Consider the following 12,608-nt stretch of genomic DNA (forward strand, 5'->3'; position numbering starts at 1 on the left):
CATCCTAAACCGGTCAAGAAGACATGTGGTACCTGGTCAAGGTGTACCTGCTATGTAGGAAGCGTTGGTGGGGTGGCTGGAGGTGATGGCAGTTGAGATGTCTGGTGTGTGTAGGTGTAGGTATGTCTCTGGGTGGTGGACAGAAGGCTGGGCTGGCAGATGGCTCAACCACAAGTGCCAAGTTCACAGATGTTACAAACTGAACCTGTCAGAGGAGTTTAGTTCTCACCCCTTCTCCTTCCCTCTACTGGCCCTCCCCGCCTCTCCTCCTCTCCCTGTAGGAGTGTGGTGGAAAACAGATGGGCAGGTGATTCGACTGGGGTAGGGCTGCTCTGCATTGTAAAGTAGCTCAGAAAGCCCGTATGAGCCACTCTATGTACATGACCACACACATGGCCTATGTACATGACCACAAACATGACCTATGTAAATGACCACACACACGGTCTATGTACACGACCACACACATGGCCTATGTACATGACCACACACACAGCCTATGTACATGACCACACATATATGACTGATTTCTGTCACAATTGGGTCACAGTTTTTAAAAGAGATGCTTGGCCCTGTAGAGGTTTAATCAAGGTCACAGGTCTTTCTGAGTCCTAGAAAAAGGGTGGTGGGTGGCCTGTAATCCCAAACTTTGGGAGGCCCAGGAGGGTGGATCATGAGGTCAAAAGATCGAGACCATCTTGGCTAACATGGTGAAACCCCGTCTCTACTAAAAATACAATAATTAGCCAGGCATGGTGGTACATGCCTGTAGTTCCAGCTACTTGGGAGGCTGAGGCAGGAGAATCATTTGAACCCAGGAGGTGGAGGTTGCAGTGAGCTGAGATTGCACCACTGAATTCCAGCCTGGCGACAGAGAGAGACTCTGTCTAAGAAAAAAAAAAAAAAGCAAAGGCAGGTGTAGCTCAGACTCTGTCTCAACGACTCTGTCTCGACCCTCCCTCTATTTGCAGAACGTACGCTGGTGTTCACACAGTCCTCTGCCCGCCCCCACCCACCCCATCCCACCCTAGCCTGTCTTCTCTAGAATTCAGGAGACTCAGCAAACAAGCACCCCAGGCCCTTGACCCACTGCTTGGACTCCACTAGATGGAAATTTGCATGAAGAGGCATTGCGGGGTTTTGGTTCACCTCCAACCGGCGGGTGTGAGATGAGTCATTGCCCAGTCCCCTGGGAAGGTCAGTGATCTCACAAGGGACCTTTCCCAGGTATTTTCCTGACAGCCAGTCCCTTCCCACACAGCCTTTGGTTAGTTCCCTGCCACACCACTCAACAGTATGTAGGGGTTCCCCTCTCAGGCAGGCCCCACACCAGGCACTGTGGGGTAGGTCTTTGTTCTCAGGGGCCCTGTGAGGTAGACACAGAAGTGTGATAAGTTTTTCTCCCAGGATGGAATGCAGTGGCATGCTCAGGGCTCACTGTAGCCCCAGCTTCCTGGGTTCAAGCGATCCTCCCACCTCAGCCTCCCTAGTAGCTTGGACTACAGGCATGTGCCACCACACCAAGCTGATCTTTGCATTTTTTTGTACAGAGTTTCACCATGTTGCCCAGGCCAAACAAACTCCTAGGCTGAAGCAATCTGCCTGCCTCAGACTCCCTGTAATCCCCGGGATTACAGACAGAGACCGCAGTGCCCGACTGACAAATGTGCTCCAGATACTATGAGAGTGTGGATAGGGTGGGAATCCAACACAAGGATAAATTCTTCAGGCAGACAAGAGAGGAGATGGTTTCCAGAAAGGGGAGGGTGGGTAAAGGTGCAGAGGATTCAGAAGACTTGCATGTCTGAAGAACAGCAAGGGGGTCAGCACCATGGGAACACAGGGACAGTATGGGGAAGGAGGGGTAAGGAGGGGAGGTCAGCAGGGAGCAAGCCTGGTGGGCCTCAGAGACTGCACTGTGTCTGCAGAGCTCTGCGGAGCACAGTCAGCAAGTAATAAGAGCCCCATGGCCACATCCAGGTTCAGGAAACCACACTTTAGCCCCCAGCACCTTTTCTGGCACCTATAAGGGCAGCAGAAGCAGTCCCAGCAGACTGCAGCAGAGACAGCAGAGGAAACCCTACAGCAGAAAGCGTTCTAGCCCTGCGACAGCCTGCTGGCCGACTCTTCCCAAATTCAGCCTCCCCTTCTTTCTAACAGAGCCTCAAGCTTCCGCTGAGCATTTGCTGCCTGGAATAAAGAGCTCTATGTCTAAGCTTCCTTTCTGGCTGGGTGGGAGCATGTGACTGAGGTTCAGCAAAAGCAAGAGAAGTGATAAGCTCCTGTGGGCCTTCTGGGAAGGCTGGGAGGAGGCAGCTCAAGCGCCTGTGTGGCCCGCCTTCTACAGCCCTTCTGTTTTTCCTCCTTTGGCCAGTCTGCAACTTGTATGTGACAGCTGGAGCTTCAGCAGACATGTGGAACCATTAGGAGACTTGAAGGTAGAAGTTACATACAGGATGGCGGGTCCGCAGTGAAGCACCCCCACACTCACATATACGATAGCGGGTCCCCAGTGGAGCACCACCACACTCACATATAGGATAGCGGGTCCTCAGTGAAGCACCCCCACACTCACATATAGGATAGCAGGTCCCCAGTGGAGCACCCCCACACTCACATATAGGATGGTGGGTCCCCAGTGGAGCACCCCCACACTCACATATAGGATGGTGGGTCCCCAGTGGAGCACCCCCACACTCACATATAGGATGGTGGGTCCCCAGTGGAGCACCCCCACACTCACACATAGGATGGTGGGTCCCCAGTGGAGCACCCCCACACTCACATACAGGATGATGGGCCCCAGTGGAGCATCCCCACACTCATATATAGGATGGCGGGTCCCCAGTGGAGCACCCCCACACTCACATATAGGATGGCGGGTCCCCAGTGGAGCACCCCCGCACTCACATATAGGATGGCGGGTCCCCAGTGGAGCACCCCCACACTCACATATAGGATGGCGGGTCCCCAGTGGAGCACCCCCACACTCACATATAGGATGGCGGGTCCCCAGTGGAGCACCCCCACACTCACATATAGGGTGGTGGATCCCCAGTGGAGCACCTCCACATTCACATATAGAATGGCGGGTCCTCAGTGGAGCACCCCCACACTGACATATAGTATGACAGGTCCCCAGTGGAGCACCCCACACTGAATTTCTCTGGAAATGTTTTCATGTGAGAGTGTGACAAGCAACTCTCTTGTTTAATCTACTATTATTCTGGGCTTGTCTCTTACATGTAACTGAACGTACACTTAACTGATATGAACTTAAATCCCCCCATTTTCTGGGGGAAAAATTTGAGATCAGGGAAGCAAGTTAACTGGATAAAGATTACTCAGAGAGTTTACCCAAAAGTTCTGTCTCTCCTAGCAAAACTTTCTGATGATTTGGCCAGGCATAGTGGCTCATGCCTGTAATCCCAGCACTTTGGGAGGCCAAGGCAGGTGAATCGCCTGACGTCTGGAGTTTGAGACCAGCCTGACCAACATGGAGAAACCCCATCTCTACTAAAAATACAAAATTAGCCGGGCTTGGTGGTGGGTGTCTGTAATCCCAGCAACTCAGGAGGCTGAGGCCAGAGAATCACTCGAGCCCGGGAGGCGAAGGTTGCAGTGAGCCAAGATGGCGCCACTGCACTCCAGCCTGGGCAACAAGAGTGAAACTCCATCTCAAAACAACAACAACAACTTTCTGATGATTTTTCTCATCTCCAATTTGACAAGTATTTCTGGGGCCTGCATGTAGTACAGAGCCTGAACCCCAAGGCCAGACTTGGTTTTTGTTTTGTTTTGCTTGAGACACAGTCTACTATGTTGTCCAGGCTGGTCTCAAACTCCCGGCCTCAAGCGACCTTCCGCCTCAGAGTCCCGAAGTGCTGAGATCACAGGCGTGAGTCACTGCACACAGCCAAAGCCAGACGTCTTGAATGCCGGACAAGAAATGCTACTCACTAACTGGGAGACCATGAACAATTCCCTAACCTGCCTGTGCCTCAGTACCCTCATCTGTAAAATGGGGATAAGAATAGCATCTACTTCTCAGGGTTCTTAAGAGACTAAATAAGTTATAGGTAAGTAGGTGCATGAATAAAGCACACGGGTTAGCTGCTGTGGGCACAGACTCTGGTTCGAAGCTCGACTCTGTCACTAGCTAGCTATGCGACCATGGGCAAGTTATTTAACCTCTTTGTGCTTCTGCTTCCTCACAAGTCAAGTGGAGATGATAGCAGAACTTACAAAGCTGTTCTGTGGATGAAAGCACTGAGAACAGAGCCTGGCACCTAGAAAGTGCCAGTCAGCCATGGCCATCATTATTATTACTGTGTGCTGATGAGCCTGTACTGAGTGAAGAAGGGACCCACAGGCAGGAGGCTGAGAGGTGAATGCGGAGAGGGACTGGAGACAGACAGGAGAAGCGGGTTGACCTCAGTGAGAAAAATCACTGCAGGAGCTGGAAGGGACTCATGGGCAGGAGGCTGAGAGGTGAATGGGGAGAGGGACTGGAGACACCCAGGAGAAGCGGGTTGACCTCACCGAGAAAATCACTGCAGGAGCTGGAAGGGACTCACGGGCAGGAGGCTGAGAGGTGAATGGGGAGAGGGACTGGAGACCCCCAGGAGAAGCGGGTTGACCTCACTGAGAAAATCGCCACAGCTGCTTTCCAGGCACCACCTCATTTGTTTCCCGCGTGCTCCGGGCAGAGGATATTATTCTCCCAATTTTTCAGTGAGAGAACTGAGCACCTGAAAGCTTGGGTGACATGAACACGGCCTCCCTGACAGTAAGGGTAAGGGCAAGGCTTTGAATCCAGTTCCATGCGACCCCACGATGGCCATGCAACACTGACCTGCCTTGGGACCTAGCACACCTCTGAGGAAGAAACCTCTCATGCACCCTTCACCCAGCTCACCTCTGAGAATTAGCAGCTCAGAAAGGAATGGGTTATGTGGGTGTTGTCCCTCCAATTGCCCTTGTGGTTGTCAATACTCACTGTGTTTTTATTTTTATATATTTATTTATTTATTTTTTGAGACAGAGTTTCACTCTGTCACCAGGTTAAGGGTGCATTGGCATGATCTTGGCTCATTGCAACCTCTGCCTCCCAGGTTCAAGCAATTCTCCTGCCTCAGCCTCCCAAGTAGCTGGGAATTATAGGTGCACACCACCATGCCCAACTAATTTTTGTATTTTTAGTAGAGACATGGTTTCACCGTGTTGGCGGGGCTAGTCTTGAACTCCTGACCTCAAGTGATCCACCCGCCTCGGCCTCCCAAAGTGCTGGGATTGCAGGCTGAGCCACCTCACTTGGCCTGTCTACATAAATCAGTTTCTGAACCTATCCATCCATCCAACCAACGCTCACAGACCGGTCTCTGTGGGTTACCGCGAGGCTGAGATTTTCTGCTTGTTTAATAGCTTGCCCTGTGAAGCATAATGATGACTTCCTCTTCTGTTTCCTAAGGGAACCTGAAACTGTAAGTCTGAAAGCGTGGCACAGGGAGAACTGCCCCAGTGAGGACAGCTGGCGTGACCCTTCCCACCGCTTCCGTAACATCCCTGGCATTCAGGTTACAAGCAAGGGCCACCGCACACCCTGCCTGAGCCAGTTAGCTGGGCGGTGCGGACGGAGGCAGTTCTCTCATGACCAGTAAGCCTCCACACAGGAACAGAACCGCAGCACCCAGGAGGACTCAACGTCTAAGGGGACAAGCTCTGGTGAAAGTGGAGGGTCGGAACATAAAATAAGCAAAAACTCAGCGTCCCAGACAGCATCTGGGATGGGAAGTACAATGATCATCAAAAAAACCAAAACAAACAAACAAACAAAAAAACTGGATGCAATGGCATTTCAAGCCTGTAATGCCAGCACTTTGGGAGTCCGAAGCAGGTGGATCACCTGAGGTCAAGGGTTCGAGACCAGCCTAGCCAACACGATGAAACCTGGACTCTACTAAAAGAAAAAAAAAAAGCCGGGTGTAGTGGGGCACACCTGTGGTCCCGACAGCTGCTCGGGAGGCTGAGGCAGGAGAATTGCTTGAACCCAGGAGGCAGAGGTTGCAGTGAGCTGAGACCACACCATTGCACTCCAGCCTGGGCGACAGAGTGAGACTCTGTCTCAAAATAATAATATAACAATAATAATAAAATAAATAAAAATAAATTTAAAAAAGTCTTTGAGGCTCTGTCCTACACCTTTCTGAAATGGCACAATCTGTCAGACCCCATGTGATGTGGAGGAAGGCACCTCAGGACCGCTTTTCCGGGGCACCAAAGCCAAGACCCCCATTCCCAAGCCCTGGCTCAGGTGTCCATCTCTCAAATCCAATCCCTGAGAAGGCGCCCAGAACCCTGTTGGGAGCGAGGGACAATGTTACCGTCTTTGGAGTTGACACCTGCTCTGAGTAACTCACGGAAAACAGGGTCCAGCCGCGACGCCCTTAGCCGCGCCCCGTGTCCCCACCCGCAGGCCGTCCTGTAGCGCGGCGGCTCCAGGGCGCGTTAGCTGAAGGGGACCCACCCGGCAGGGCCACCGCGGGAAGCCCCGCGCCACTCACCCGCCAGGGACGCCAAGAGCGCGGCCGCCGCGCGGAGCTGCCGGGACATCGCGGGCGCGGGGCAGGTTTTGCGGCGCGCGGCGAGGTCCGCGCAGGCCCCGAACGCCCAGCACGACGCGGCTGCGCTCCGCACCCACCTGTCCCGGAGACCCGAAGCCGCCTGCTTATGAGGAGCAGCCGAAAAGCCCGCCCCGGGCCGCTGGGCGGGGAGGAAAGTCCGCCGGCCCCCGCGGGAGCGCAGGCGCCCTCCTTCCTCTCAGGGCCGGACCCGCGGGGCCTCGGTCTGTTTCCTTCACGCGCGGGGCCGGGCAGCGCCGGCCTCTTCCCCTCATCCCCCTGGTCTCCCTTCGCTTTCCCTTCCGCTTCCCCTTCCCCTTTCCGTTTCCGATTGTGATGGAGTCTCGCTCTGTCACCCAGGCTGGAGTGCAATGGTGTGGTCTCAGCTCGCTGCAACCTCTGCCTCCTGGGTCCAAGCAGTTCTCCTGCCTCAGCCTCCAGAGCAGCTGGGATTATAGGCATACACCACCACGCCCAGCTAATTTTGTATTTTTAGTAGAGACGGGGTTTCTCCATGTTGGTCAGGCTGGTCTGGAACTACTGACCTCGTGATTCGCCGCCGCGGCCTCCCAAAGTGCTGGGATTACAGGCGTGAGCCACCGCGCCGGGCTGGTTCTCCTCTTTTCTAACCGGTTAGGTACCTTTCTGGGAACCCGGAGACACTTCTCGGCCTGGAGAAAGCCAGCCCCTCGGTCACTAGGCGAGCAGGAGCCTAAAAACACCTGAGGACCCTGAATCCCTGTCTTCCCGGCGGTCTGCGGCTGCCGCGCTCCACGCCCAGGCCTCGCTGGGACCGCGGGCTGCGGGAGCTCAGGAGCACAGCCCAGAGTCGCGAGGTCTGGCCGCCCCCGCCCCCACCGCGCTGCGGACTCCCCGTCGGGAACCTCGCAAAGCCTTAGTTTCTTCTGCCATAATACCCACTGCCGGGGGTGTGTGTGTGTGTTTTGAGACAGAGTCTCCCTCTGTCTCCCAGGTTGAAGTGCAATGGCGCCATCTCTCCACCTCCCAGGTTCAAGCGATTCTTCTGCCTCAGCCTCCCAAGTGACTGGGACTACAGGCACCTGCCACCACACCCAGCTAATTTTTTTATTTTTATTAAAGTAGAGATGGGGTTTCACCATGTTGGCCAGGCTGGTCTTGAACTCTTGACCTCAGGTGATCCGCCCACCTCAGCCTCCCAAGGAGCTGGGATTATAGGCGTGAACCATTGTGCTCGGCCCCAGGTAATTTTACAAACCAGAAATTCCGGGAACAGGAAAAACTCAATATCTTCATTCATTCATTCATTCATTCTCATTCATTCATTGAGTCAGGTCTCACTCTATCACCCAGGTTGGAGTGCAGTGGCTTGATCTCGGCTCCTTGCAACTTCAACCTCCTGGCCTCAAGCGATTCTCTCACCTCAGCCTCCGGAGTAGCTGGGACCACAGGTGTGTGCCACCATGCCCAGCTATTTTATTTTATGTAGAGAGGAGGTCTTGCTGTGTTGCCCAGGCTGGTCTCCAGTTCCTGACCTCAAAGGATCCTCCTGAGTTAGCCAGTCATTGGGATTACAGGCGTGAGCCAGGGCCCAAGGCTCAATATCGTTGACAGGCAACCTTTTAATGTCTATTGGACTATCTGTCCGGGCTTGAGTCCCAGTGGGGAATACACATTCAGGCAGTATATTAGGAGATGCTCCTTAACACTAGATTGAGGGCTTTCAGCCTAGTCTCAAGTCATTTTCTGAAAAATAACTTTGACTACAACTACTGTATCTTACTATGTTGCTCCAAACACTCTAATTAAGTAAACTTAACCAAAGCTTGTAGTGTGTTTCAGAATGGAATTTTTATAGTCAAAGGTGAATGTTAACCTGTGCCAATCAACCTAATCTCAGTAACTACCTGCTTTCTGATCTCGGAGTCAGTTTATTCAAAACACAATAATTAAGTAGGTAGATACTGTGTGCCAGGCACTCTTATTTCAGTTAAGCTCCATAGGCACTCTACGTGGACACCGTTATCACTGCTGCCCCATGTCGCAGATGGAGAAACTAACCAGAGAGAAGAAAGTTGCCAGAGTCAGTTAGATAATAAATACAGAAACGAGGCCATGAAGCCCATCTGCCTGGAGAGTCTTGGATTTTAAGCACTATGCCTTACTACTGAAGAGGTGTTTGTGACTAGAATATGCTTTTAAGTTGCTTACTGCCTCGTTGAGAGAAATTAATATACAACAATATGGAGAAAGTGATTGATGAGTTATTTGCTGCTGAGAGCCACCCTGAATGAGGAATGGGATATTCAAAGGAGATGACTTCGTGGTGGTTGGCTCTCCAGTCTTGTTCTTCTTCAGCATTGTTTTGGCTATTCTAAGTTCTCTGCATTTCCATATTAATTTTAGAATCATTAGGCCGGGCGCTGTGGCTCATGCCTGTAATTCCAGCACTTTGGGAGGCTGAAATGGGAGGAGCCCAGTAGTTTGACACCAGCTTAGGCAATATGAGACCGTGTCTCTAAAAAACAAACTAACTAAAATATTAGTGGGGAGTGTTGGCAAGTGCCTGTAGGCCCAGATACTCAAGAGGCTGAAGTGGAAGATTCGCTTGAGCCAGGATTTGAGGCTGCAGTGAGCCGTGATCACGCCACTGCACTCCAGACTCTGACACAGAGCAAAACCCTGTGTCAAAACAAATAAAAGAAATTCAGCGCTGGGTGTGGAGGCTCAAGCCCATAATCCCAGCACTTTGGGAGGCTGAGGTGGGCAAATTGCCAGAGCTCAGGAGTTTGAAACCAGCCTGGGCAACACGATGAAACCCCGTCTCTACTAAAATACAAAATTTAGCCAGGCATGATGGTGTGTGTCTGTAGTTCCAGCTACTCAGGAGGCTGAGCCATAAGAATTGCTTGAACCCAGGAGGCGGAGGTTGTAGTGAGCTGAGATTATGCCACTGCACTCCAGCTCAAGTGACAGAGTGACTCTGTCTCAAAAAAAAATACAACAAAAGCTACACAAGAAATTAATGAGAATGGTTATCTCCCTATAAATCTTTCTACATTAGTTTGATTTTTGATCCATATGAGTGCATTTCTGAGTCAAAAAACAAACAAAAATGTCACATTTAAAAGTATAAATGTGGGCTGGGCATGGAGGTTCTCACCTGTAGTCCAAGCACTTTGGGAGGCCGAGGCAGGTGGATCACTTGAAGCTAGGAACTCAAGACCAGCCTGGCCGACATGGCGAAACTCCATCTCTACTAAAAAATACAAAACTCAGCTGGGTGTGGTGGTGCACACCTGTAATCCCAGCTAAAGGCGTGCACAGTGTGGTGGCTGAGGCAGGAAAATCACTTAAACCCGGGAGGTGGAGGGTGCCGGGAGGCGAGGTTGCGCCACTGTACTCCAGCCTGAGAGACAGAGTGAGACACTGTCCCCACCCACCACAACACTGTAAATGTGAAAATGGAAAAAAAGAAATTGGAGACAGTGAGTGGAAACACCACTTTAGACAGGCTCTCAGGAAGAATGTCAGGGCCTGAGATGTCCCAGATCCAACTCCACCCCCACAGCCACATAACATTTGTTGAAAGTGAGGCAGAGAGAGGTCAGAAGACTTGCTGGGGACAAGTGGGGCAGGGCTGGCTCTTCAGAACCAGGAGCACCTCCCAGAGCCATACTTTCTGTCTGCCCCAAGCAGGGAGCCTTGTCTGTCCAGAAGAAAGGCTGAGAGGAATGCCAAATGTGGGTGAAGGGGAGGAAGGCAGCAAAACACACTGCCATGTGTGTACCTATGCAGATGTCTTGCATGTTCTGCACATGTACCCCAAAACCTAAAATGCAATAAAAAGATAAAAAAATAAATCAGGTTCAGAGATACTGGTGCTATTAATAATAAAAAAAAATCTAACTTGGTGTATGGCATGCCCAATAAATATTATTCTCTTTCTCCTCAAAAAAAAAAAAAAAAAAAAGAAAGAAAGGCTGAGAGGCCACCATTGTCTAGGGACTTGCCCAAGTCATGCCTCAAGCCCGCAGGCAGGCATCTTTCCCCTGCAAAACCCCATTGTCCAGATGAAGACCTGCCACTCGGAGAGGCAAGCCCAGCTCTAGCCCAGGGGATGAGGAGGCCCGCGGCTCAGAGCTCTGGGTCAGGTCTCATTCCTCACTTTGATCTGACCCATAGCAAGTCATGCAGCCTCAGCATTAGTCTCCTCATCCGTGAGTGTAGATACCTCCCCTACCAAGGCTGGCCTGGGCATTACATGAAATGGTGGAGAGCCGGGCACAGTGGCTGGCCTGGGTAAGCAGCTGTTATGACTGCCAACATCGTTGCTACAGGCCTCTGCCTGTCTGCTCTGAGTGATGTGGTCTGGGTGACTGCTGGCAGCAAGTCCTGCCCACCTGACCCCTCTTGGTCTCTGGGGCCTCGGGCAAGAAGTCAGCTGAGGTTGCCCCTTCTCTGGTAGGTTCCAGGTCCTGCCTGCCTCTCAGGGTCCCTGACCTCTGTGCAGGCACAGAGCGGGTGTCAGGCTACTAGTCTCTCATTTATTGATTCTTTAAATATTAGCTGTGCATTAGTTGTGCATGTGTTATGTGCCAAGCACTATGCAGGGCACTCAGGGTTGGCAGAGTGGAGTGAAAGCCAACCTGATCTCTGCTCTCATGAAGTTCCCTGTGTTGTAGGGGACACAGACTTTGTTTTCTGTTTTTGTTTTTTGAGACAGGGTCTTGTTCCGTCGCTTAGGCTGGAGTGCAGTAACATAATCACAGCTCACTGCAGCCTTGAGCTCTCAGGCTCACGCAATCCTCCCACCTCAGCTGCCCGAGCAGCTGAGACCACAGGTGTGTGCCACCACACCTGGCTATTGCTTTCAGTTTTTCTAGAGACAGGGTCCCATTAAGTTGCCCAGGCTGGTCTTGAACGCCTTGCCCCCAAGCACTACTCCTGCCTCAGCCTACCAGTGTTGGGATTACAGGTATGAACCACCATGCCTATCCTGGATGCAGGCTTTAAACAAAGAGTCACACCGATAAGAAGAGCTGTGAAGGTCAGGGCATGACCCCAGATGGGCGAACACTGCATTAAAGGTCCAGGAAGATTCTCCTGAAAAGGTAACCCTGAACCAAGATAAGGATAAGAGGGAGCTGATCACATGGAAGAGGGAACAGTATTGCTGGCAAGTGGAACAGCATGTGCAAATGCCAGGTAGTAAGAGGGGCTTCAGGGACAGTCTATGGCTACAGCAGAGTGATTGAGGGCATGTGAAATGAGAGGTGTCCAGGGTGGCAGGCAGGGACTAGCCCAATCAAACATAAAAGGGATGGGACTTTGGTCACTGTTCCACATTTCCAGATGTTTACTGTGTGCCAGGATTGGTGCTAAATGCTTTTCTGAAGTATCACACTAGATTCTCACATAAGTAGGACAGCAACTGTTCTTCACATTTTATAGATGAAGGGCTTGATCTCAGGTTAGATCCCTCAGTGGAGAGCCCACAGTGAGGAAGCAATGGGACCTGTGACGGCAAGGCCTGTGTTCAGAACTGCCAGGCCACACAGAACTCAACTCACTACAACCTCCTGAAGTGGGTGTGATTATTCTTCCCACTTTGCAGAGGAGGACATGGGCCCACAGAGCTTGTAGGTGGAGTTGAGCCTGGGCAGTCTGGCTCCAGAGTGTCCACGGTCTCAACCACTGGCTCACATGGCTTCTTAGGAAGCAGGAGAAAAGGCAGCTCAGGCCACCATGTGAAAAGAGTGGAGCGGGGACAGTGGTGTGGCTGGGACCATGCTGTGATGGAGTCCAGTGGGCACATTCAGGATGAGGTAAAACATGCTGGCCCTGGTGAGGGGCTAGATGGGGCTGGGATGAGGGGGGAGCCAGGTGAACTTGGGGTTGGGTTGGTGCAGCTGGAGGGTGCACAGAGTGTCTCTGAGGTGAGGCTGGGTGGGGTGGGAACACCATGTTTGGTCTGGGACACGGAGCGTTTGGATGGCTATGGGACAG

General features: G+C 52.1%; 2 protein-coding genes across 11 annotated transcripts in view; one reads left to right on the top strand and one right to left on the bottom strand.

Annotated features, from left to right (window-relative positions):
• Window positions 1-12,608, top strand: part of LOC144576535 (uncharacterized) — a 197,322-nt gene that overhangs the window by 23,578 nt on the left and 161,136 nt on the right. The gene's annotated exons all lie outside the window — the stretch shown is intronic.
• The window catches only part of LOC144576507 (uncharacterized), a 79,507-nt gene that overhangs the window by 9,871 nt on the left and 57,028 nt on the right, over window positions 1-12,608 (bottom strand). The window lies entirely within an intron of this gene.

Source organism: Callithrix jacchus, chromosome 15, assembly GCF_049354715.1.
Source record: "Callithrix jacchus isolate 240 chromosome 15, calJac240_pri, whole genome shotgun sequence".
NCBI lineage: Eukaryota > Metazoa > Chordata > Mammalia > Primates > Cebidae > Callithrix > Callithrix jacchus.